This window comes from Rhyacophila brunnea, unplaced genomic scaffold, assembly GCF_057557595.1.
Source record: "Rhyacophila brunnea isolate RB1 unplaced genomic scaffold, BYU_Rbru_1.0 scaffold_13, whole genome shotgun sequence".
Taxonomy (NCBI): Eukaryota; Metazoa; Arthropoda; class Insecta; order Trichoptera; family Rhyacophilidae; genus Rhyacophila; species Rhyacophila brunnea.
Genome location: NW_028232785.1, coordinates 29,437,729 through 29,462,622, shown reverse-complemented (window position 1 = coordinate 29,462,622; position 24,894 = coordinate 29,437,729). Strand labels below are relative to the sequence as shown.

The following is a 24,894-nucleotide window of genomic DNA, read 5'->3' as shown; positions in this document are numbered from 1 at the left end:
TTCATATAACCTGCCGCCCCTAAGTCCATATATACGGCGGAGAATTTTTCTCTCAAAAATGTTCAAGGCTCGTTCATTTAGCGGAGTTAATGTCCCGGTTTCCGATGCATAGGTGAGCACTGGCTTTACAAGTGTCTAATACAAGACACTTGTAATACAATTGGGTACTTAACTAAAATATTATAATAGAAATAAATTTATATGACGCTGAGAAAGCATCGATATAATGGTATTTATGTTCTTAAGATATATAAAATGAATATTAAAATTTTAATCATTATACAAGTTCTACGGGATTTATAGGTATTATATTAGCGAGAATTTTACGGTAAATATTTAGTCATATACACAATAAACAATATATTACACAATAAATCCTCGATGGCAACCTAATTTACAAACAACTGAAATCTTTGATTAGGTAGGTACCAAGTTTGACATAATATAATTGAATTGAAAGTACTGTGGGATATTATAGGTATACTTATCGACAAATATTACAATAATTTGTAGACCTGTAACTATTTTTTAACTGTAAAAATATGTGTTTTGTATATACTTACCTAAGTATCTCAACAAAAAATAGTGGATTATTCATATTAATAATATTTAAATATTTAGACCCGAAAGACCTCCAAGGTAGAATGCAAGAACTCGCGGATGTCAGTCAAACGGTAGGTCTAAATATAAATGTCTCAAAGACAAAAGTGATGAGGAACAGTTTTTCGGACCCTGCGATTATCTATCTCTGGCACCCAACTCGAGCAAGTCAGCAGCTACATCTATCTCGGACAGCAGGTGTCCATAGACGGAAGCATGCACGATGAAATTGCTCGAAGAACAAAGCTGGGATGGAGTGCTTTCGGACGTCTGAATAGTATCTTCAAGAGTAACCTACCATTATGTCTTAAGCGTAGGGTGTTCAACCAATGTGTGCTACACGTGCTCACGTATGGCTGCGAGACGTGGACCCTCAACACGAGAGATGTCCAAAAGCTAAGAGTCACACAGCGAGGCATGGAGAGGTGCATGTTGGGCATCACGCGAAAGGACCGTAAGAGAAACGAATGGGTTAGGAAGCAGACAAGAGTACGCGATGTAATAGACGTTGCCAAACAGCTGAAATGGGGATGGGCGGGGCACATTGCTCGCCGAAAGGACGGCCGCTGGACAAATGCCGTCATCCAATGGTACCCAAGGGGTACGAAACGGCCACAGGGTCGCCCTAAAAGCCGCTGGATTGACGAACTGGTAAAGTTCGGCGGAAATACGTGGCAGCGAACGACACAGGACCGAGAGAGTTGGAGAAAGCTTGGGGAGGCCTTCATCCAGCAGTGGATTGACCCCGGCTGATGATGATGATAGTTACACACAAAATACTATTCTCTAATCTAATGTAGCTTTTCGGCAGCGGGCAGTATGTGAACTATTTTATTAAAAGTATAATAATAATTATATGTACTACTTGTAAACGGGTAACGATTCTATAATAACATTTAACCGTATGTAATATAATAAGTACCTACCTAAATATAACTTACTTGTTTTATGAATGAATAAAATAATTATCTCCTAAATGAAGTTTTTGAATAAGTACATCAAACCACACAGATTTATAAATAGAATTCCGATAGGCTATAAAGATCACAATACACTACTTTTTGAATGTGTGAGTGCATTGCCGACTCAAGTAGTAAGCCGATACATTCACAATGACTGGCTGGTCTTATTTTTTCCGCATCTCCCGTTGTTGTCTATGTATAAACTGTCATTGTTCTATAGAGTGTTCATACTGACGCGTCTGTCGTGTTCACACAGGGAATGGTTTCATTTGGATATATGAGTTACATGATTAATAATACACTAGCATTAACACACCTTCTACAAATGTAATGCATAGATCAATGCTACATATTTTTAGGAAATCGATATTACCACCGGTTTTTGTTTGAAGGACTAGTCTGACTTTGACAGCCGATGAATAACAGGAATGTATATTATTTATAAATAACACTGATAGTTATATTTGATTTGAGAATTTCTTTTAATTCAGTTTGTAACGAGAAAGGGCGAATCAATATGTCAAGCGATCTGGGATCTGATTTTGACAGCTGAAAAGTTAAACACTCGTTGCTTGTGCAAAAAGTTATGCTCGGGATTTATTAATCTAAAAATGGCGGTGGCTGCTTACATGAGGCAGATAAAAGAAGGATATATTATTCTTATAATAATAGGTAGTACCATTTTTGACAGCATATTTAATAAAAAACAGTTTTTTCACCTGCAGCGCTGAAAACTGTACCTATTTTCACATAGATAGAAGTTTTGCTAATGTAAAAATCCCTATTTCAGAAAAATCTTAGGTAAGCATTATAATTTTAAAAGAATTGAGTTTTGTTTATTCAAATGGGGGTGTTCATTGACTGGACGGGTTACCCTCTTGGCTTGTAATCCAAATAATTTATTTTCACTATTTATATACCTAGCATCATACATCGTCAGGTATTCGAATTTAGAACTAAGCTCATCTCAATAAAAAGTAGGTACCTAGGACACGATAATGTCAAATTTTAGGGATTAGGATTAGCAGAATTGGGATAGGTACCCGTTGTTTAGTTAGATTAGAATATTTGTAAATAAGTAACACGCAACCTAGTTTAAATGAAGTGTTTTCTAATATTCACATTCATTTTTTATCAAGTGAGACTGAAAGTGGAATAATTATTTCTTTCTCAAATATATATAGTGTTACATCCATGATTATTGGGCCTCTGCCTATAGTCTAAATAATTACGCAATTATCAGGTGTTCTTTAGACACTTAGAATAAAAAGTATAGATAAATCAACTTATTAAAGAAAAAAACAAAGCAAAAATAATTTCAAACAAAAGAAAAATAAAAAAACAACTTTTCAACAAGTTCAAACAAAGAGTTTTCCATAAGACGGAGCAGTAGTCGAGGATTTAACAAACCGGAACTGCCCTCCGGTACGTTCCAGTCTATTTTGAGAGCTGACTACTAGATGAGTATAAGGGGGAACAGATGAATTAAAAATTGTATCAAGTAACACCATAACATATTAAAACACACGTTAGGTGAGAAGTTATTTATTCAGGTAAACTTACACACACAGGAGAGATACACTCTGATTATGATAGTTGAATTTTGGTTTCAGGGGTGAAAAATAATTATTACGTAGCAGTGGTGAAGGGTGGAGGTAGGCTGGTAAGATTAGACATAAATAGTGCACACTAAATTTGGTCAGTCATGGGTATTCGGTTTCATTGAACTATGAATAAAATTTGCAGATGGACCTGGTTAGTTTCTAAACTTGAACCCTTCCTAAACAAAACGATAATAGTTTAGGTATGCTATGGGCTATCCGATAAAAATAGTGCACAGTTTTTCAGTCATACTTATTTGTTTTCATTGAATTAAGATTACATACTACCTACATATTAATAATTTTAATAAAGCACAATTTGTACTGACTTCACTTTTTAAAACTATATAATAATATGGTTAGTAATTTTTTTTAAATTTATTAAACTCTGCCTAACCAAAACATAATCGATAAGAATTATACTTATAAGTATCTATAAAATATCTAATATTATGTATGGCTTAAAGGCATAATTTTAGATATTTTATAGATAAACGAACATTTTTTGACTATTATCTACAATGCCTTGGATTAGTCAGGTTTAATTTAATTGAATTTTAAAACTAACAAACACAAACTACATAATATTGTAATCTTAGTTCAAAGAAAACAAATACGTCTGACTGACAAATTTTAGTGTGCAATATTTATGTCGGATCTTCATAGTCTACCTCCACCCTTCGCCACTGATACATAATTTACGTGCATCCAGATAGGTACATACATATAAGTACATGTTTTATATCATATTATAATCTCCCGGGTCGCAAAAAACGACTGAAATGTAATCGCACAAAGCTTAAAACTATTAGAATTTAAATTCAAATTCCATCAAGTAACTACACTAGGACTTGGTCGGAAAACTCATCAGTCAACAGAGCTAAATATCAACAGTACAACGATTGAGGTTTCTTTGATAGCCAAAATTTCTTAAACTTAAACTATATAAGTAGATGGGTACACTGTATATTAATTTAAAAGTTTTTAGTGTTAAACTAGAGGTACACTGAATAAAACTTATCATACTTAATAATGATCTTTATTTATTGATAAATAATTACAAGATAAAAAGAACTTTTTATAAACACGTTGTTAAATTTTCTGTTGAATCATATAAACTTGACTTGACTAGCTTAAACGATCAAAAAAAATTGTACTTGATAGAAATAGAGAATAAATATAGAATACAGAAATGTCATTTTGACATTTCATATTGATTTCCATAGTAACGCACGTATATATTAATAATTTAGTTGCTAGTACCCCAGACCCCTAGCAACCAATAATAGTGTTTTACTTTTCACGGATTTCTTCCGAAATAACTTTTCATACAAAGCAGAATTAACTGGAAATTAATTTAATTCTACTTAAAGATGGCTAAAAGTATTATAAGAATGCATTGGCATCGTGTCAAATGTCTAGCTAGTGGGGAAGTTAGTTAAAAATCGATTGCAAGATTTGTACTGGATATACAACCACCGGACAAACAAGAATACGACCTAATAAAAACGTTGTAAAATTAAATTGTAAGTAGAGTAACCATAAAATTAAATCATGACAATGACTGACAAACACTTAATATGAACAATGGCCTTGAATCTTCTTGGAAAGTTTGGGTAAGTCAGGTTTGTATGTTGTTGTTTTTAATTTTATGCACGATTCCAGGTTTTCATCAATAAGACGACTTCTCAACTAACTGTTGATAAGGTTCATATGAGCTTGAAAAAGATTTTTCGCGTGAATATGTAGAACCGAAACGGGAAAGAACAGCAAATGCTGGTTTTTTCGACTGATCATAATATAAAACTGAGCCGCATTCAAGGGCCAAAGAGCCACATACGACACGCGAGCCGCTGTTAGCCGATCACTGCCCTAGGTCGATATTATTCAAAACTGTTTCTTATTTTAAAATAGGATTATTTTTCTGATACACTACCTACACCATTAGTTATATACAGAGCGTTCGTCTTATTAGAGTACCTATAAGTTGGCATGAACAATATAGCGAATCAAAAGGGATAATTATTATTCTATAATAAAGGTCATCTCACAGAAAATTAGGTATATAGGTACACTTTGTCCACTGTACACGAAAATATATTACAGAAATAGAGAAACAAAATCGAAATAGAAAACGAAGTTTCTAATGACATCTTCCATGTCGGTGACATAATTACACAGTGAATAGTTTAGATGGTGAATGCAATATCCGTTCAGTGCTTCTCGCGCCTTTGTAGAGATGTGTTCCGGTCACCGCCATCTTTAGATTAATAAAGCCTGAGCATATATTTTTGCACAAGTAACGGATGGCAATGGACATATTATTTCGCCCTTTCTCGTTTCAAATTGATTTATAAAAAATTCTCACATCAAATATATTAACAATCAGTGTTATTAATATATATTATACATTCCTGTTATTCATCATCTGTCAAAGTTAGACTAGTCTTTCACACAAAAACCGGTGGTAATATCGTTTTCTAAAAATAGTTAGCATTGACCTATGCATTACATTTGTAGAAGGTGTGTTAATCCTGGTGTATTGTTTATCATGTATCTCATATATCCAAATCAAACCATTTCCTGTGTGAACACGACAGACGCGTCAGTGTGAGCACTCCATAGAACAATCCATAGACAACAACGAGAGGGGCAAAAAAGGTAAGACCACTCGTTGTGAAAGTATCGGCTTTCTACTTGAGTCGGCAATGGTTCCGGTGCATTGTCACGGAGGAGTGTCACGAATTATGTAAGCATGATTTTTATGCGTGACAAAACACTCCTACAAATCGTGATATTATTCCTTGAAATTTTGAAAGACATCAGTGAAATTGTTTTATCAATCACTGGACTCATCAGGTATTTCCTGGACTTGTCTGAAAATACACGATTATTTCCTTATGTTCCATATTATGCATTTACATATGATTGGGCTGTGTATAATTTTTATACGGGCAAATATATCTACGTGAGGATGAGTGTAGGTGGATCATCATCATCGGGGGCGCAACAACCCAGTGTGGGTCCTGGCCTCCTTCAACAGCTTCCTCCACCTGTCCCTATCCAGTGTGGCCGCTTTCCAATTTGGTACCCCCAGAATACGGCAGTCTCTGGCAGCTCCATCCAACCAGCGAATCTTTGGCCTCCCTCTTCCTCTACGTCCTATTGGATTGCTTGACATCACTCTCTTTGCCGGTTTATTGTCATTCATACGGTGCACATTACCTAGCCATCGCAGTCTCACAATCTTGATTGATTGAACTGCGCTGCGATCTTCGTACAGCCCGTAGAGCTCAGCATTATATCTTCTCCTCCAATTGGTGCCATCCCTGATCGGTCCATATATACGGTGGAGAATTTTTTTTTCAAAGATGTTCAGGGCTCGTTCATTTCGCAGAGTTAATGTCCAGGTTTCCGATGCGTAGTTGAGCACTGGCTTTACAAGTGTCTTGTTAAGAGTGCTTTTAGTTCGGCGAGATAGTATGCGAGACTTAAAATGTCTTAACAGGCCAAAGTAACATTTATTTGCAGACATGATTCTCTTGTTGATTTATTCTGTAATATCATTATGTCGAGTGAGTATAGGTGGATACATTCTAAAAATAGGGTCCACTTAGCTCTGTACTCCCACGCTATTATTATAATTTTTGTACATTTTACTTTACTTTTCATTCTGTTTTTTGTGACACTACATTAATATTTATTTCTTTGTTACACTGTTTTAATCTCAGAGTAACAATACATAGAGAGCGGCTATTCAGCAAAATGAAGCCGTGTTTTTTACGAATAACGCACATTAGAAACTCGATTTTATTATTATCATAACATAACTACGAAACGTTATACCAACATGTTGCTTCTCAGTACGCCTACCAAATTTAAACACAATATAGTTAACCATCATCATCACTAGCCTGAATCTATCCACTGCTGGATGAAGGCCTCTTCAAACTGATTCCACTTTTCTTGGTGTTATGCGTTGCGTTGCCACGTACTTTTGCAGAACATTATCATTTTATCGATCCAGCGGCCTAAAGTCTACATTGCGGACGTTTTTTACCTCTTGGATGACTAAATTTAACCATCAATTGTCCCTTCTGCGACCTAACCATATGTTCTACTAAAATAACTAAAAATAATTACCACTTACTTTATATTTAACACAAAAACAATAAATTTCCTATGAATGTATTTAGTCAAATCCATATTTACCGGTGACGTTTACTAAAAACATTTAATTCAGCCGTAGAAATTCAATCTTACTCTAACGCATAGTGCCGAATGCCTACTCACTCGAACTTATGATTTGTTTTTCTTCAAGTCTTGGTTTTAATGCCATTTCTTTGTTTTCAAATGTCATGTTGTGAACGTCTTGAATTTATAATTTGTAATGTATAAAAAGTAGATAAATTTGACAATCATAACTACGGCTTTTCACCAGTGTGTGTCATTTTATGTTTTCTAAGTGTACTGCTACGCGAGAAATTGATTGAACATACATTGCATTTATATTTTTTTTCACCAGTATGAATATTTCTATGTACATTTAGACTACCAAGCGAATAGCTTTTATATGAACAATAATCACACCGATATGGCTCTTCGTCACTATGCGACTTTTTATGCACTCTAAGTGTACTAATGCGCGAGAAATTGCTGGAACATACATCGCATTCATATTTTTTTCCACTAGTATGAGTATTTATATGTTGTTTTAGATTACCAAGCCGAGAGCATTCATATGAACAAAAATTACACCGATATGGCTTTTCGTCACTATGTGTCAATAAATGTCTCTTTAGATAAACGTGCAACGAGAATGATTTTGAACATACATTGCAAGTGAAAGGTTTTCCAACAGTATGTTTCAATAGGTGTGTTTTGATATCAGCGCGCATCGAGCATTTAAACAAACAAACATCGCATTGGTATTGTTTTACATCACTATGTCTGATCTTGTGTTTTTTGAGACCATTAAGACTCAAGCATTTGCGCGTGCAAACATCGCATTGGTATGCTTTTACATCACTATGTCTGATCTTGTGATTTTTGAGACCATTAAGACTCAAGCATTTACGCGAGCAAACATCGCATTGATATGAGTTTTCTCCATGTCTTATTATTTTGTGTTTTTTGAACGTACCCAGCCTTGCGCATTGAAATGAGCAAATTTCGCATAAATATTGTTTTTCAGCAGTGTGTTTAATTTGATGGCTTTTGAGTTCACTATTACTATTAAATTTACTAGAGCAAATATTGCATTGATATGGCTTTTCACCGGTGTGTGTCATTTGATGTAATTTCAATGTACCAAGCCCTGAGAAACTGTTTGAACAAACATCGCATTCATATTTTTTTTTACCAGTATGTGTCTTGACATGTTTTGTAAGTGTAGCACGTCGCAAACATTTATAGGAGCACACATCGCAGTGAAAGGTTTTTACAGCAGCATGTGTAAATTTATGACTTTTGAGATATTTGCCTCTCGAAAACTGACGAGGGCAGATATCACAATGATATGGCGTTTCACCGGGATGTTTCTTTATTTTATGTATTTCGAAATCATCAAGCCTCGTGCATTTAAATGAGCAAACGTTGCATACATATGTTTTTTTACAAGCGTTTTTAATTTTATGGCTTTTGAGACCACTAAGTGTAGTAAATTTATGAGAACAAATATCGCATTGATGTGGCTTTTCACCAGTGTGGGTCATTTTATGTAATTTAAGTGAACTAAGATGCGCAAAATTACTCGAACAAACATCGCATTCATATCTTTTTTCACCAGTATGGATATTTCTATGGTTTTTTAGAGTACTACGCCGAGAGGTTTTATATGAACAATAATCACACTGATATTGTGGCTTCTCATCTCTATGTGTCATTTCATGTCTTTTGAGAATAGCGTACAAGGAGAATGTTTTTGAACATATATTGCAATGATAAGGTTTTTCATCAGTGTGATATCTTCGTTTGTGTATTTCGAGATCAGCGAGCCTTGTGCATTTAAATGGGCAAACTTTGCATAAATAAGGCTTTTCAGGAATGTGCTTCATTTGATGTACTTTCAGTGTAGCAAGACGCGAGAAACTATTTGAACAAATATCGCATTCATGTTTTTTTTCGCCAGTATTTTTACAGATTTTTATATGTTTTTTTAGATCACCAAGTCGAGAGCTTTTATATGAACAATAATCACACTGATATGGATCTTCGTCAGTATGTGTCACTTCATGAATTTTGAGAATAGCGTGCAATGAGAATGATTTTGAACAGACATTGCAATGATAAGGTTTTTCTACGGTATCTGTCATTTTATCTACGTTCAATTTCTCAGACTTCGCGCATGAATTATTTTGATGGCTTTTTAGTGCACTTTGAGATCCGAGCACTGTGTAACAATCACTGCAAATGAAATTACGTGGATAATCAGTGACTCTTTTCAGTCTAATCTGAACCACCTTCGGAGAATTGAGTATTTTTAACACTTCCTGTTTCACGTCTTGATCGTCTATGGTCATGTGTGAATTCTCTACCATCGTATCTTGTATTTGGTTGGTAGCAGATCCAAGGCGTTTGTCGATTTCAGCCCCATTGCTAAATTTATCGGAGCGTATTGTGCTCAGCGTTCTTCCATGCTTATTGTGACATCCTAATATATATGGCTGGAAGAAAAATATACGAGATGATTAACATTGCAATCAAAGTGTTTTCAAATTATGTATGTTCAATAAAAAGAATGTTAGATTCTGTGAATTATTCGTTGAATAAGAAAAAATATTAATTAAATAAATTAACAAGGTCATGCAAGTAACAATACAATAAAAAATCATGGAGTGATCCGTGACGTCTGTTAGTAATAATTAAAGTAATTAATACATACTTTGATTTAAAATACAAAATATGACTGGCAATTTAGAAAGCGCTCCAAAGAGTATTTTAAAAACCATTAGTAAAAATTCATCGCATTTAGATAAGTTGCCTATGGCATGTGGTCAATGTGTGTGGGCGTAAATCCGGAGAAACGCAGGTTCGATTCCTGCTAGATGTCTTTCTGTTGGTTCATTGCCAACTCCAGTAGAAAGTCGATACATTCACAACGACTGGTCCTACTTTTACTACTACGTATTATTTATCATGTAACTACTCATCTATCCACATCAAAACATTCCCTGTATGAACACGACAGGCGCGTCAGTATGAGCACTCTATAAAATAGAACAATGACGGGTCACCCATAGACAACAACGAGAGGGGCGAAAAAGATAGGACCAGTCGTTGTGAATGTGTCGGCTTTCTACTTGAGTCGGCAATGGGTACCTACATCTGAAAAATTAATACTAACCAAAGACGGATTTGGGCATTTTCCAGATTTCACAAACGTGTGACAGCTTTCATTGTCAGCCGCTTTGAGAAGAGGATCGACTTCACATATTATTTCCACGTCAGGTTTGATGTCAACCTATAAACAAAATCATTGCCATTACTTAAAATATTTACAAGACAAATAACGTGTTTGACGAGACCTTGGTTATTCAATCATAATTTAACCTATTCCAGACCAATATACAGTGCCGCCTTTTAGGCTTTACTTTACAGAGGCATTGCCAAAAAGTTGGTGACTAGGCGATGCGCGGATTGTGCAAATGACGCGAGCCGAACGAAATATAATTTATCATAAAAATTCAACATGCGTCCTTTTAATGTTATGTTTATTATTATATTCGTAATAATAATAGTAGATTCATTGACATGTTTTCTTTTTCAAGTACATGCGGAACGTTTTTTAGTCATCTTTACACGATTTAAGATTAATATTTGCGATGTAATAGAATTTATTAAAAGCCTTAAATGGAGATAGGCTGGACACATAGCTCGAAGAAGAGACAATCGTTGGACAAATCTAGTCATCCAGTGGTATTCAAGAAGTACAAAACGTCCGCAAGGTAGATCTAGAGGCCGCTGGATGGATGAAATGATAAAATTCTGTGAAAGTACGTGGCAACGCAATGCACATGGCCGAGAGAAGTGTAAGCAGCTTGAAGAGGCCTTCATCTAGCAGTGGATAGATTCAGGCTGATGATGATGATGATGACACGATTTAAGAATATATTCCTCCGACGCTATCACAAAACAAATTGACGTGCCCACATCTCGACCGTCAGTCTCTGATTGGAGACGACTGCGAAATTTCGTTCCACCTACTGTTGAAAGTTCTTTGCCGTTTCATGTATGATCTTAAGCAAACTTAAAATACTAACATCTTTAATTTTTAGTTTCAAATTGTCAATTCGTAATTCGTTAGGATAGTTTAGGCATTTACATATTTCGTTTTTTTATATTCGGCTGTCTTGAACAAATACACAAACATACTTTAAATTTACGTACACAACTTCTAGGTACTGCGAATTCGATTATTTCCACTTAACATTCTCTCAAACTGGTGGTTTTAGGTACACGGATGTCTGTGGCACTGGCAGCTTTGGAGGCACTCCTGTAAAAATGTTGGCCTGTGCGAGAAACCGCCATTGCAATATGTATTATAATGAAACGACCTAGAATTTGTCGTGTTCCCGTTAAACGGCCAATAGATGTAATTAGCATTTTATTTAAATGTGGTAATTAAAAATTAATTAAAAGGTACGCAGTGATTACAGTACAACAATAGTTCAATCATTCTTTTTAAACTCCTAATAGTTCCCTCCAAAGCAACCGCCACACACCACACTCGGTCTTAATCGAGCCTATCAAGAGACCCTACGTTTGGATGTGAAGCATCACCAGTTATTTACGCCTGGGAATGTCTCCGGAGCAGATGCCAAAGACTGAAGTCCCCACGTACTCAAGTGTGCGTTGATGACTTTCTAATAAAAGTGCTAATGGGAGAAAGGAGCATGGAGAATTATTAACAAAAATAAATAATTCTAATTAATTTACATATTCTTTTTCTCCTTTTTTCTTTCGGCCATGTCCAATCCTAATAGGATCATATGGGTCTCCACAGAGTAGAGGTTTGTATTGACAGATTTTGTTTTTTACGATAAATGGATGTCACCCACTTGCTCAACCTATTAGGTCCATACCCTGACACACACAGATTAAAAAAAAATATGTATACTTTCCAGACCCAGGATTCGAACCTGGGACCCACGGCGTTATAGTCTAACGCTTAAGCCGCGCGGCCACCGAAAGCTTTATACATATAACATGTAAAAACAAAGCTAAAACAATAAGGATATAGTAAACTATGTGGAGAAATCTCGACATCCGCTATAAGACGTAAAAATTTTTTTAAAAGCATTATAAATAGTTGGCCTTTGTGGCGATATTTCTAATAAAACGACAGCAGGGTCTTCTTTATGGATATATTATCTAATATTGTAATCAGATCCTTCATTCGCCGTCTTTTATAATCTTCCGTCGCTACGCAATGCAAACCCCATGGAACGTCATTGTAAATATATTATTTCATCTACATAGAAACAACTAACCTATACAATTAAATATGTAGCTATTGTCCAGTGGCGAAGGCTCCATAGTAGGCGATTATTTAAAGCCTACCTACTAAGAAAAATAGATCTTCAAGCAAATAATTTTAATTAAAAAAATAAATACACTGAAAAATCCAAGATAATTGATAGTCATCTATCGTCAAAATTCAGAAGTACATAGCTTTATTTTATAAATTAGTAAGGTTTATAACCATAACTACTGCCGCATGGATTCAACTATATTATGAAATATTCGATGGGAATTTAAGATGTGGCTTGTATGCCTTTTTAGTCACGTGACGCAAGTCTCTGTCTGGCTTTTTATTCTGAAATCATAGGCTGTTTAGTTATCGCTTACATCCGCACATTTATTCAAAATAATTAATAAGATAATTTAAAAAATAATTTCTATGGGATTCAATCACATATAAATACTGATTGTTGTTAAAAATATAAAATAATTTATCTCGCGATTTTTATTTATCAGTTATTTATACCTAAGTCTGTCTTTTTAAATATATAAGTATTTTAAAATGTCTAGTTTTACGGGTTAAATTATAAATTGTTATGGAACATATTATAAACAACAACGGATATTTTCAAAGATGATTGATAATATATTTTGAGCGTATGTTACGTTTATAGGAAAATACATAAATCAATCTAATTGCTGATTTATAAACTAATTATAACAAACTATTTGATATTTTGAAATTTCGTCGATTTAGTGTACCTATTCATCAGTAGTAATATAGGGTTATCTTCTTATTTCCCGTAAATATATCTGACAAGCTCGGTAACTCCACAGCCTACCTCTTTCCAAAAGTCACCCTTCGCCACTGTTATAGTCTAACAACATTTTCTTGGCCACGTGTTTAAATTGTGAACTAACAAGCTCCTCCCATTTAGTCGATGACAGCGCCTTCCGGCTTTTGCTTAAATCCTCTTGTTGGAGAGTACATATTATCAGAATGTATAATATAAGAGCCTAAATATTAATATTATTTGATACAACGCATCTCCACACCTGCACACGACGATACCACATCGTACAAATATGGCGTTGATACTAAATTGTAACAATCCACACCTGTCTTAGGTATATAGACCCGACTACCATGGCCCCCACATCCTGAAGCGGGCCCCCAGGCTAGGATATTTGACGGACTCCCTACCTATCGCCACGATTAAAGGCAGTCTGCCGCTATACTGTGGCGTTTTCCAAATGCTGTTCGAGATCAAATAAAATTCAGTAAATTTTTAACTTGAGACATAGAATTATAGAGTTGTCGAGTATCAGTACGCAACAACCAACCATTGCATCGCACAACCATATCTTTTAAAATGGTTACAATATTGAAGTAAAATAGCGCCGAAGGCGACTTTTTTTACTATTAGACCATATTTAAGATGTGTGTTTATGTCATTTATCTGGTCGACCCGCCACGCCGGGCCTCTAGGCTAGAGTCCTGTCAGCTCTTCCTTGTGGGGTCATGCCGACTACTATTAGCCAAGTCCACATCTATTCACATCATCACCCACTTTCACTTCAACATTTAAATTCTGGTTTTACACCGAGAAGTTTTGTGCATGTATCATGGAAAGGCTTTCGTTTGGCTGTCTCACCGCCATCTTTAGATTAATAAAGCCTGAGCATAACTTTTTACGCAAGCAACGAGTGGTCCACTGCAATACTATTTATTGATAACGTACTTGCAAGCAGAGTTTGGTATTCTATAATGACTGAAGAGTATAAATAAGTTATTAGTTATTGTCGTTTAGAATCGACTGTCACATTGACAAACGTCCTAGTGAATAATGATATTAATATACACAGAAGAAGTTCACTTACTTTGATCGTCACTTCCAACTATTAATAACACATAACCACTAAATCAGTTGAACTCCAAGGTCTCCAAGATACGTTAAAATAATCTGAAACTAAGAATACTCCGACAAGTGAACACGTCAGACGCGTCAGTATGAGCACTCTATAGACAATGACAGGCAATGACAAGTCATCCATAGACAACGGGAGGGGCGAAAAGTAGGACAAGTCGTGTAATGTACCGGCTTCCTTCTTCAGTGGGCAATGACTGTGTTGAATTCGTGAGACGTACGGAAAAAATCCCGTATGTGGACAGGGTTATTGAGCGACGTGTGAACGTTGAAGTCATCAAGGCCGTTGCATCGAATGTCTTCAAGAGAAAGGTGCTGAGTAAGATATGTGGCCCTATATTAGGAAAGAACACAGCATCCAACATCCAACATCCTTGTCCAAGAAGATTGTATTACCACATACGTCAATCTTGTTATATATGTTACGCCGATGTGCGAAATTGACTATTAGGTACATGAAATGGGGTAAATTTTGCCTAAATCATGAAAAATGCTAGCCTGTTGCCTTATTCATGAATTAGACAAAATATCTGGCGAGTGCGTGAATTCGGCAGTAATTTTTCTGCTTAGTTCATGCAGTGGACAAATTAGATAGTAGCGCTACGGTGGTATTTTTTGCAACTAAACTAAATGTGTCAAATGCTCCAGCATTGGTCAAAATGTACGTATATTATCTATGGTCAAAATAGATGGTCGCGCTCCGGTGGTGTTTTTTGCAACTAATCAAACAAACCAAATGAGTCAAATGTCATTGATTATAATATAAAAATATACCAATCAATAACTACAATGACGTTCATATCCATTTACTATACGCAAAAAAATCTAGAACTATAATATGATAACGGAAGAATTTTATTAAAAGGTATTTTCGCGATTTGATTCGTGCTTGGGTATCAATCGTGCAATGGTCGATTGTATGTTTGTGATAGTTTTTTGACACTTGTTAGCTAACCTCAAAATGGACATTCAGTTGATTAATTCAGAATTACAAAACCTAACCTAACCTAACCCAATCTAACCTAATAATAATATTATATTATGTCCAATTATAACTATAAAACCATCCGTATTAAATTTACTTTTTCTACTGTCATGTTGACAGTTTAAGAATTCCATACCCTGGCGAATTCACGTACTCGGCAGAAAATTTACCTAATTCATGAATAAGGCAACAGGCTTGACTATTACATAAATTAGCCAAAATTTAGCCCATTTCATGTAATAGTCAATTTCGCACATTCGGCGTAACCTATATAATGAATTGTATTTTACTACGGACAGACAACATATTATTCAAATACACTGACAAGACAAGCTGTGACCATATCGGGCATCGGGGTGCTAAAGCGTGCAAATTACTACGACGTGGATTATCCACACTTCATTTAATATGATAATATGAACGAATGAATCCTCGCGTAGTGTTTCAAACAATTGGTTCAGCGCCTTCATTGGTATGCGTCAAGCACTGTACAATAATTAGATAAGTAATATACTTAATATTAAACATAAACATATTATATTACCTCCAAAATCGCGGCGTACGAATGCTCGATACGGAATTGTTGAATGAACGTTTGTCCTTCCGGGTTGTGCGAGCGTTTTATCGGTATATAGATAGAACTGAACGACGTTCCGGGATCGGTTTCAAAGTCTTCTGGTTCACTTTTAATATCCATCTTTAAAAATGTTACGTATATTGAATGAACAATAATTGGCATCGGCAAATGACAGCTCACGACGGCAGAGTTACTAATTGTGTCAGTGTTGCCATCTTTTTGTCACCAAAGAGCGTTCTCAGTCAATGATAGTATATTTTTGTCTATGGTCTAATATTTCGTGATTGAACATTATTAATTGTGTTGGTAGGTATAAAGTTTATTTTATTTCATTTAGGTAGGTAGTATCAAGAAAATAGAAGTTATGTTTGTTTAAATTATCTGAATGGTTTATCATAATAAGTTACGTCTTGTCTTAATGTCTTTTAACATTCATACCCATTTTTAGAGGAGTTGTAAGTAATACCTAATTATTTTACAATCGTGTATTCTCGTAATCATACGTATATACATTTTTTTTTTAATTTTATCAACGTCATATTAACAGATTTTATAAACAAGTCATATCGGAAGACAGCTGGTGAACCCTAATCACACGATATACGATAAAAATGACAATAGTAAGTTACTAGATATGGACATTGAACTAAAAAAGACGACTTGTCCGGCCAATTGCGAACGTTTAGAAACCAGATCTGTCATTTTACCATTATTCTAGTCAGATCTAACATTTTTTTAATATAATCTGACGTTTTTCAACACTGAAAACAGCTTAAAGGAACTTTAGAAGGTAGGTTCTTATCGAAATTTTATTCACCTTTACATTTTGTTCGATAAATTATTGTAATAAATTAATTTTATTCCTTTAATGTCAATTTTATTAACCAAATCCTACATAATACCAAGGTAGATAATTATTATGATTATGTTTCTTTTTCCTACAAAAACAACAAAAATGATAACTGCAGAGCACAGACCCTCAGGTCCTCTTTATCCAGCTTCTTTAGAGTTTCAGTAGATACCAACCTTAATGTAGTACCTATTGATTTGTTTTTATTTGAAAATACGTACTATTAATAATACAAACTTAACAGAAAGCATCTAAAATTTTATATACAGGTATATGCCATTATACGCATGTAGGCAACTGATACAGTTTTTTATGTGATATAATAATAATATTTATTGGTATTATTAAACTCGTTTACTGAATTAGGTACCTATACGGTTGCTATTTTATGTATAAACAAAATTAATATTATACTATACTTATCAGGTAATATTATTTAATGTTTTCTGGCAACACCTCTCGAACAACAAAACGTGACCAGTACATAAATACCACGCTCCTCTCGAAACATGGATATAAAACAAGAATTTGAAGATCAACCCAACGGCGAAGGGCAGCCTTGGTTTTATGTGCCAATAATCAATCATCCAGATACTCCGGAAGCCCATACTTTTGTAAAGCAAGAGAATGTAAACGATTCCAGTTGCAGGTTTGAGGTTAGTTTACAAAAATATGTGTAGCTGTCAGTATATTAGTGATCAAATATCTATTTTTAATGTATCAAATAATTATTCGACTGCAATAATAATTTCTCAGCGACTCATATAACGGTAAACAAGTTTACTGTTTAGCTGGATCTGCAGATTGATTGACGATATGAAATACGGTGTCGCAATGGAGAATTAGTCGAATAATCCTTTCCCATAGTATCATATTATATTATGACTGTAATAATAAATAAAATTCACAAGCTACTCTTATTTAAACCGCTGACTCGTTCAATATAATTATGTACGGGAATATAATGTTTATGTATTACTTTTGACTGTATAAATAACGAATAATGATTTATCAAAATGTCACTCGAATCTAAGTACCTGGCTCGTAACTATCTCAGTAGATTATAATGTACTGTCATTGTATTTATACTATTGTAAACTCGCTCCTGCATAAATCTTCGACTTCTTCATCATCATCCTCAACACCATAACCCACAACATATTATGTAAGAATAGTTTTACTCACACAATTCTCTCTACTGAATGCAGAACTATTCTATCTCACATTTGAAAATAAGGTGTTCTTTGAAAGAACGTACTTAAGTTATTATACTTAGTTAAAAACTAACAGTGGTTGTGACTGATCCTCCGCCGTCTTTAGCTATCAGTGGCCATTTTGGAATTCAGCTATTTTTTTTGTCATCGAATTATATATAGTACGCGGTCGAAGAAATGATGGTGTTTCGGCAAAAATTATAGAACGTGTTGAAAATGTAAGTTTTTTGTTTGTCACATAAACATAACGGAGAATTCTAGAAATTCCGATACCCTGCTTTATTTAAACTCCTCTTACGACCGAAAAATGCTAATCGGTGAATTCAATTATTTCCATTTTTCCATTTAACCTAACCTAATGTAACCGGTGAATTCAATTAATTCCATTTTTCAAAATTGTAGTATTTTTGACGCAGGTAGGTACAATAGTTTTTTTATTAGTACGCGGACGAAAATGTTACTTTTTTAATAATACGCGAACCAAAATGTACTATAATTATAGTTCGGTTGGCAACACTGCGCTCACTGACAGATTGCAGCTGACGACGGTGGAGAACCAGTAAAAAGACACAAACTAACCAATACCATCTGTAAATAATTCTAAAATACGTATGATTGACAAAGTTTAGTGTGCACTATGCATGTATGATCTTAACAGCCTACCTCCAGCCTTCGCCACTGGTATATATCTGAAGTGTTTTCAAGTTATGTATGTTCAACTTTCCTATTTATTACTTTATAATTTCTTTCAGGGTCCTGTAACTTCTATCACTGACATAAAACCTGATACTGACCTGCTGGTTCACGTAAAGCATGAGTTTGTTGAAGAGACCTTACAACCATTATATGATAAAGATTCTCAACCAGGGTGTTCATATTCTGATGAAAAACCAGTACATCAGGTGCGTCCAATTGAATATTATGTTTAAATATCTTCTCTTATTGTAGTCATCACCGTAGGTTAGCTACTAAACTGTAGGTAGTGCGTGGCACGCATTTGTCGAGTAAAACAGTGCATTGTAATAACCATCGACAATGTCATTATTAATGATTACAGATTTTGAATATTCAAACCAGCGCCATCTTTAGATTGATAAAGCCTTAGCATATCCTTTTGCACAAGCAACGAGTGGTCCACTGTTCAGCTGTTAAAATCAGATCCCAGATTGCTTGACATATTGATTCGTCCTTTCTCGTTTCAAATGGAATTATAAAAAAAATCTCAAATCTAATATATTACTTAACTATCAATGTTATTTATAAATAATATACATTCCTGTTATTCATCAGCTGTCAAAGTCAGACTAGTCCTTCACACAAAAACCGGTGGTAATATCGATTTCCAAAAAATATGTAGCATTGATCTATGCATTTCATTTGTAGAAGGTGTGTTAATGCTGGTGTTTTATTTATCATGTAATTCATCTATCCAAATCAAATAATTCCCTGTGTGAACACGACGCATCAGTATAAGCACTCTGTAAAACAATGACAGACAATGACATCCATAGACAACAACGGGAGAGCGGAAAAAGTAGGACCAGTCGTTGTGAATGTATCGGCTTTATACTTGAGTCGGCAATGTTCAAACGCAATCTGTATATTTTATTTTCATTTAGTGGTGAATGCAAGAGATTCTATCGCCGCCGTATTCGGCGATAATCGTTGCAATCACAATTTACCCTCCATTGCATCTATTCGATACATAAGAATGCTATCGGTGGCTATCGTGGGTAGTTTATTATATTTATGTATTACCGTCTGAACTGTAAAAAAGTGCTATGTTTTCACAGCATCTCTCTTGGCTGTGTTAACCGTCAGAGCGAGATAGACTGTTTTGACTTAACACCTCGATGCATAATTATTACGATTAACTACCGTCACTAGGAGGGCAGTGGCCTTATATATGGAATAGATGCGCATATTTTGTATTGGAATCTGCGACTATTCTCTTCACATGACAAAGACGATATTATATTGTATCGCTCCATTACAGCAGTCAATTCTTGACTGGTCATGGTGGCTTCACTGGCAGGCTCTTTGAGCTATGTCTTGTTACCCGTTCAACATGTCCATGTGGCGGAGAAATACAAGATGCAAACTACATCCTCTGGAAATGGCATAAAATGTGTACCTACCTACGGAAAGGGAAGAGTTGCACAAGTCGGTTCAAAGAGCTGTTGGGGCCATCGGGCCGTCCGACCTAGCCGCCAAAAGGCCTATTTTGTTGTATTTAAAAAAAAATCGGCGTCATATTGCCGCTGTGTCAGAAGTCTTTACTTAGATTGTTCGATAGTTTTGTATTAGCTTTTGTTACTTACCACAATCTCTCCCATGAGTAATATTAACTTAAATTCATATAAATTCAGTCAAAGCACATTTTAATTCATAGCGACCTCAGTTTTGGGTATCTGCTCCTGAGACATTGCCAGTAATAAAAAGTGATTCTTCAAAATAAACGTAGGGTCCCGTGATAAGTCCGATGATGACCGGGGTGCTGTGGTGCGGGGCGGGGTTGATTGTTATGGCCATTAATTCAATGTTGTAACACTCGACCTAAAATCTATTTTTCTGATCGCTTTTAAATACAATAGTATTCCTTCAGACCCACGAATCGTAGGTCATCCTAGTACACATATTGTTTTTCAATTGAATGAGTCACCTAATATGTGGACCTAATAGGTTGAGGTGGCTGACATCCATTTTTCACGTTCCACTTTTCCAAATTTAAAATACATGCTACGCAACGATATATCGTTGTTTTTGATAGTGGCCAGAAATGCTAACAACGATCGTCGTTTTGCTTTTGATGCCTGAAATGTTAAGTTAATTTGGGAACATACTACTGCACCAGTGGTACGAAAGATTGTTTTATCAATTAAGTTTTATTGTTGTGTAATATAACCCGATTCATATTTGTTTTGTAACTAGGTAGGTTTAGAATTTATAACTATTGAATTTTTTTTCATGGCATCACTCTTTTTACAATAAAAACAATTCCAAATACAAATTTCAGTTTACCATATAAAAATTTGTTTACAGTCAAATTCTTGGAGAAAGGACAATGTTTTATTTTATTTTATGCATTTGAAACAATGGAAAAGACTTTTACTCATCTCAGTGTTTACAGTAAAGTGGATTTGTGCTATATAAAAACAGTTTCATTTATAAAAAAATAATGAAATAAAATCATTTGCAATACATATTTTAAATTTCCCAATAAACAAACACCATGAAGACCCTTTTCAAAAATCACGCATATTGTACGCGATCTTTTAACGAGACCACCATTCAAAATTTTTCTTTTCGGCCGAGTAGTTTCCTAATTCCACTACTTTGTATTATCCCTCGTGTGGGATAACCGATTGTTTCCAATAATTGGTAAAAATCAAAACTCTGTGCGCGGATCGTGCATTTCGCTCGCTCTCGCGATCACCCGTGCGATAAAGCGAGAAAAAGATAATATGTCAATTACTTTTAACAATACATGCAGTGCGGGATATCTAATTGCCTCATTATCTATTCAAAACGATAAATTAATTACAAATTGCGTTTTCATAATATTCCGATTTTGCAGAATCAATTAGAGTGGTAAGGTGTCTAAAAATAACACAATACTTTCATTTATCGACAATTATTAGTAGCAATCCTCGCCCGGATTTTGAAAAACATCGTAGCAGCTAAAGTGTAAATCGGCCGCGTGATCGTTACTCACCAGGTGCGTCCTTAGCGTCCAATGACTTAATACAAACCTTCACTCTGCGGAGGCCCATATGATATTATTAGGATCGGACATGGTCGAAAAAATCCTTCAGAAGTCCGGAACCGACCTGTGAAAAAATAACTATGAGAATGATTGTCGGCGAGTTGACTTCAACCGAGAGTTTGTCAAGGGTCAACACAAAAAGTCAAGTCACATCTTAGGGTATTATCGGTCTTCTAAATAATCTAAATAACACGGTAAACATCACCAACGTCTAACATAATGACTGGATATTAATACTATCGACAGAATGCAGTCTTGATAGAATTTCAATTAAAATTCTAATAGATTTAAATTTTTATTAATCCATTTGTGTCGTTTTTTGCGACCCGGGTTACGCCTTTCGGTATCTTCGGGGGCTATGTGCACTCACTAAAAGGTGTATACACACTGACAACGAATACAGTTAATTCTAACTTATATAATCCAATAATATATAATATATATATTAATATATGTTTCTCTTCTCGTGCACAACAATGGCGTTTTTTTTAAATATAATTAAGTTCAATACTAGTGAATCACGTAGAACTATTTCATTAATCTGTTGTCTTTTTTTCTGTTTATAAAACAATTTAAAACCTTGTCTATATATGTACTTACCTACTTCTCCGTTGATTTCTCCGTAATGATTTGATAATGTGAATTTATTCTCATATTAACGTAATAGTATCTACATTTATGTATTTACTGATAAAACTTTGACTAAAATGGTTCGTTAAATTATAACTCAGTTTCGACACAATAACTGCTAGAATTTCTGTTCAACTATTGTTACTGTTGCATTCAGCATAAAACATACTGCCCAAATAATTTATTTGTTTATAATAATTTACTTTCAAAACTATTATATTCCATGTATTTAAATATTATTGTTTTGAATATAACATCACTATTACTTTTGTAGATTTCTACCCAAGAAAGTTTCGCAGTACATCAGAATAAACCACAGGACATCGTTAGAAAAGATACGGTTGACAATAAACTTGCTGACAACAAAATAGCATATGCAATCAATAAAGAAATGATGATACAGCATTCGGAAATAGCTATCGATGAACCGAACGTCAAACGGGAAGTTCAGAATTTATGCTTGCCGAAGGTGGTTCGAATTAAGTTGAGAAGAGTTGTATATTTTCCACGTAACTTTATTTGCAATAATTGTTGTGGAGTGTTTGAATCTGTAAATCATCTAAATAGTCACCACATTTTTTGCATGAAGTCTCAGCATCTTAAGTCAAACAAGACACATACTGGTCAAAATCTATTTGAATGCAATGTTCGCTCATATAAAATGTCGCAACATGGTAAACACAAGACTGGTAAAAAACCACATCAATGCGATGTGTGTTTTAAACAATTTGTGAGCGTCAGTCATCTAAAAACACATCAAATGATACATACCGGTGAAAAACCACATCAATGCGATGTGTGTTTTAAAAGATTCGTAAAAACCAGTCATCTCAAAGAACATAAAATGACACATACTGGTGTAAAACCACATCAATGCGATGTGTGTTTTAATAAATTTGTCACCGTCAGTCATCTAAAAAGACATAAAATGACACATACCAATGAAAAACATCAATGTGATTTGTGTTTAGAAATATTTGGTCGAATCAGCCATCTTAAAGAACATAAAATGACACATACTGGTGAAAAACGGCATCAATGCGATGTGTGTTTGAAGAAATTTGGTCGAATCAGCCATCTTAAAGAACATAAAATGACACATACTGGTGAAAAACCACATCAATGCAATGTGTGTTTAAAAAATTTTGGGCGAATAAGCCATCTTAAAGAACATAAAATGATACATACCGGGGAAAAACCACATCAATGCGATGTGTGCTTAAAAAAATTTGGTCAAATCAGGGATCTAAGAACACATAAAATGACACATACTGGTGAAAAACAACTTCAATGCCATATAAGTTCATGATAATGCACGTATTGTCATACTCAAGAATCTCAGAAAATGATATACATCGGTGAAAAGCCGTCAGAAGGCGACGCTTGTCTATAAAAAGTACTATAATGAGTCATCTAAAAATACATTAAATTAAACATTCTGCTGGAAGTTATACCAATGTGGCGGATGCTTATATAAATAAAGGCAGGTCAGTAATTTCGAAACGCACAAAATTGCAACTTTCGAGTCATTTATTCAGTGAAATATTCTGAAAATTTCTTGGTTAGTATGAAAATGAATTCTACCGACGCTGCTGCCGTGAACATCATAGAATACGTAAACGAAAACGACGTGATTATTGGGTGCCTCCTGAATACGATCATCCTAGGGAACATTTTCCGCATAATTTCGAATGTGCGTATCAAGCCTTGATAATTTGTTATAATTGGGTCTCATATAACATATTGATACAGCCCTGGGGCATTGGTCATCCACTAACGTCCACCATTAAACAATTGCAAGGCCTAAACTTATAACCTCATCCAATAGTCACTTGGGTAAACGAGTTGTGTGCCTAAATTTCTTGATGAATCAAAATGATTATTTTCTGAAAAATCAATAAATTAATAAATATGTTTTTAGATAATAAAATGTTAGTCATAATTTTTATAGTGCGTGTGATTAATTGTGCTGTGTAAATGAACAAGATGAATGATATTACAGAATACTATAATTTACCTCTAGAAGAACAATAAGTAAGATGTAATCATTGTAAAACCTAATTTTAAATAAAATGGCATATGTGTGTAACGCTATACATTTTATTTTAGAGGAGAGAGTCATAGATATAATTTTCAATCGTATTTGAACGTTGCAACACAAACTGTTGCGCGTCTATGCGTGATTTATTTTAGTAGGAAACACACATTTAAAACTGCATCAAAATGTAGCGTATTGGAACTCTATATCTTAATCTCTTCTGAGGTTTTTCATTTTACCATAATTATTTTTTCTCTTATGCAGTGCAATCTTTTTTATTT

General features: G+C 34.7%; 1 pseudogene across 1 annotated transcript; it reads left to right on the top strand.

The window, feature by feature from the left end:
* Positions 1–14,393: 14,393 nt before the first annotated feature.
* LOC147077207 (uncharacterized) lies at positions 14,394–24,508 on the top strand (annotated as a pseudogene). Its single transcript, XR_015069498.1, has 4 exons — positions 14,394–14,480; positions 17,454–17,621; positions 18,932–19,081; positions 22,850–24,508. The product of XR_015069498.1 is annotated as an uncharacterized LOC147077207 (transcript).
* Positions 24,509–24,894: the final 386 nt, after the last annotated feature.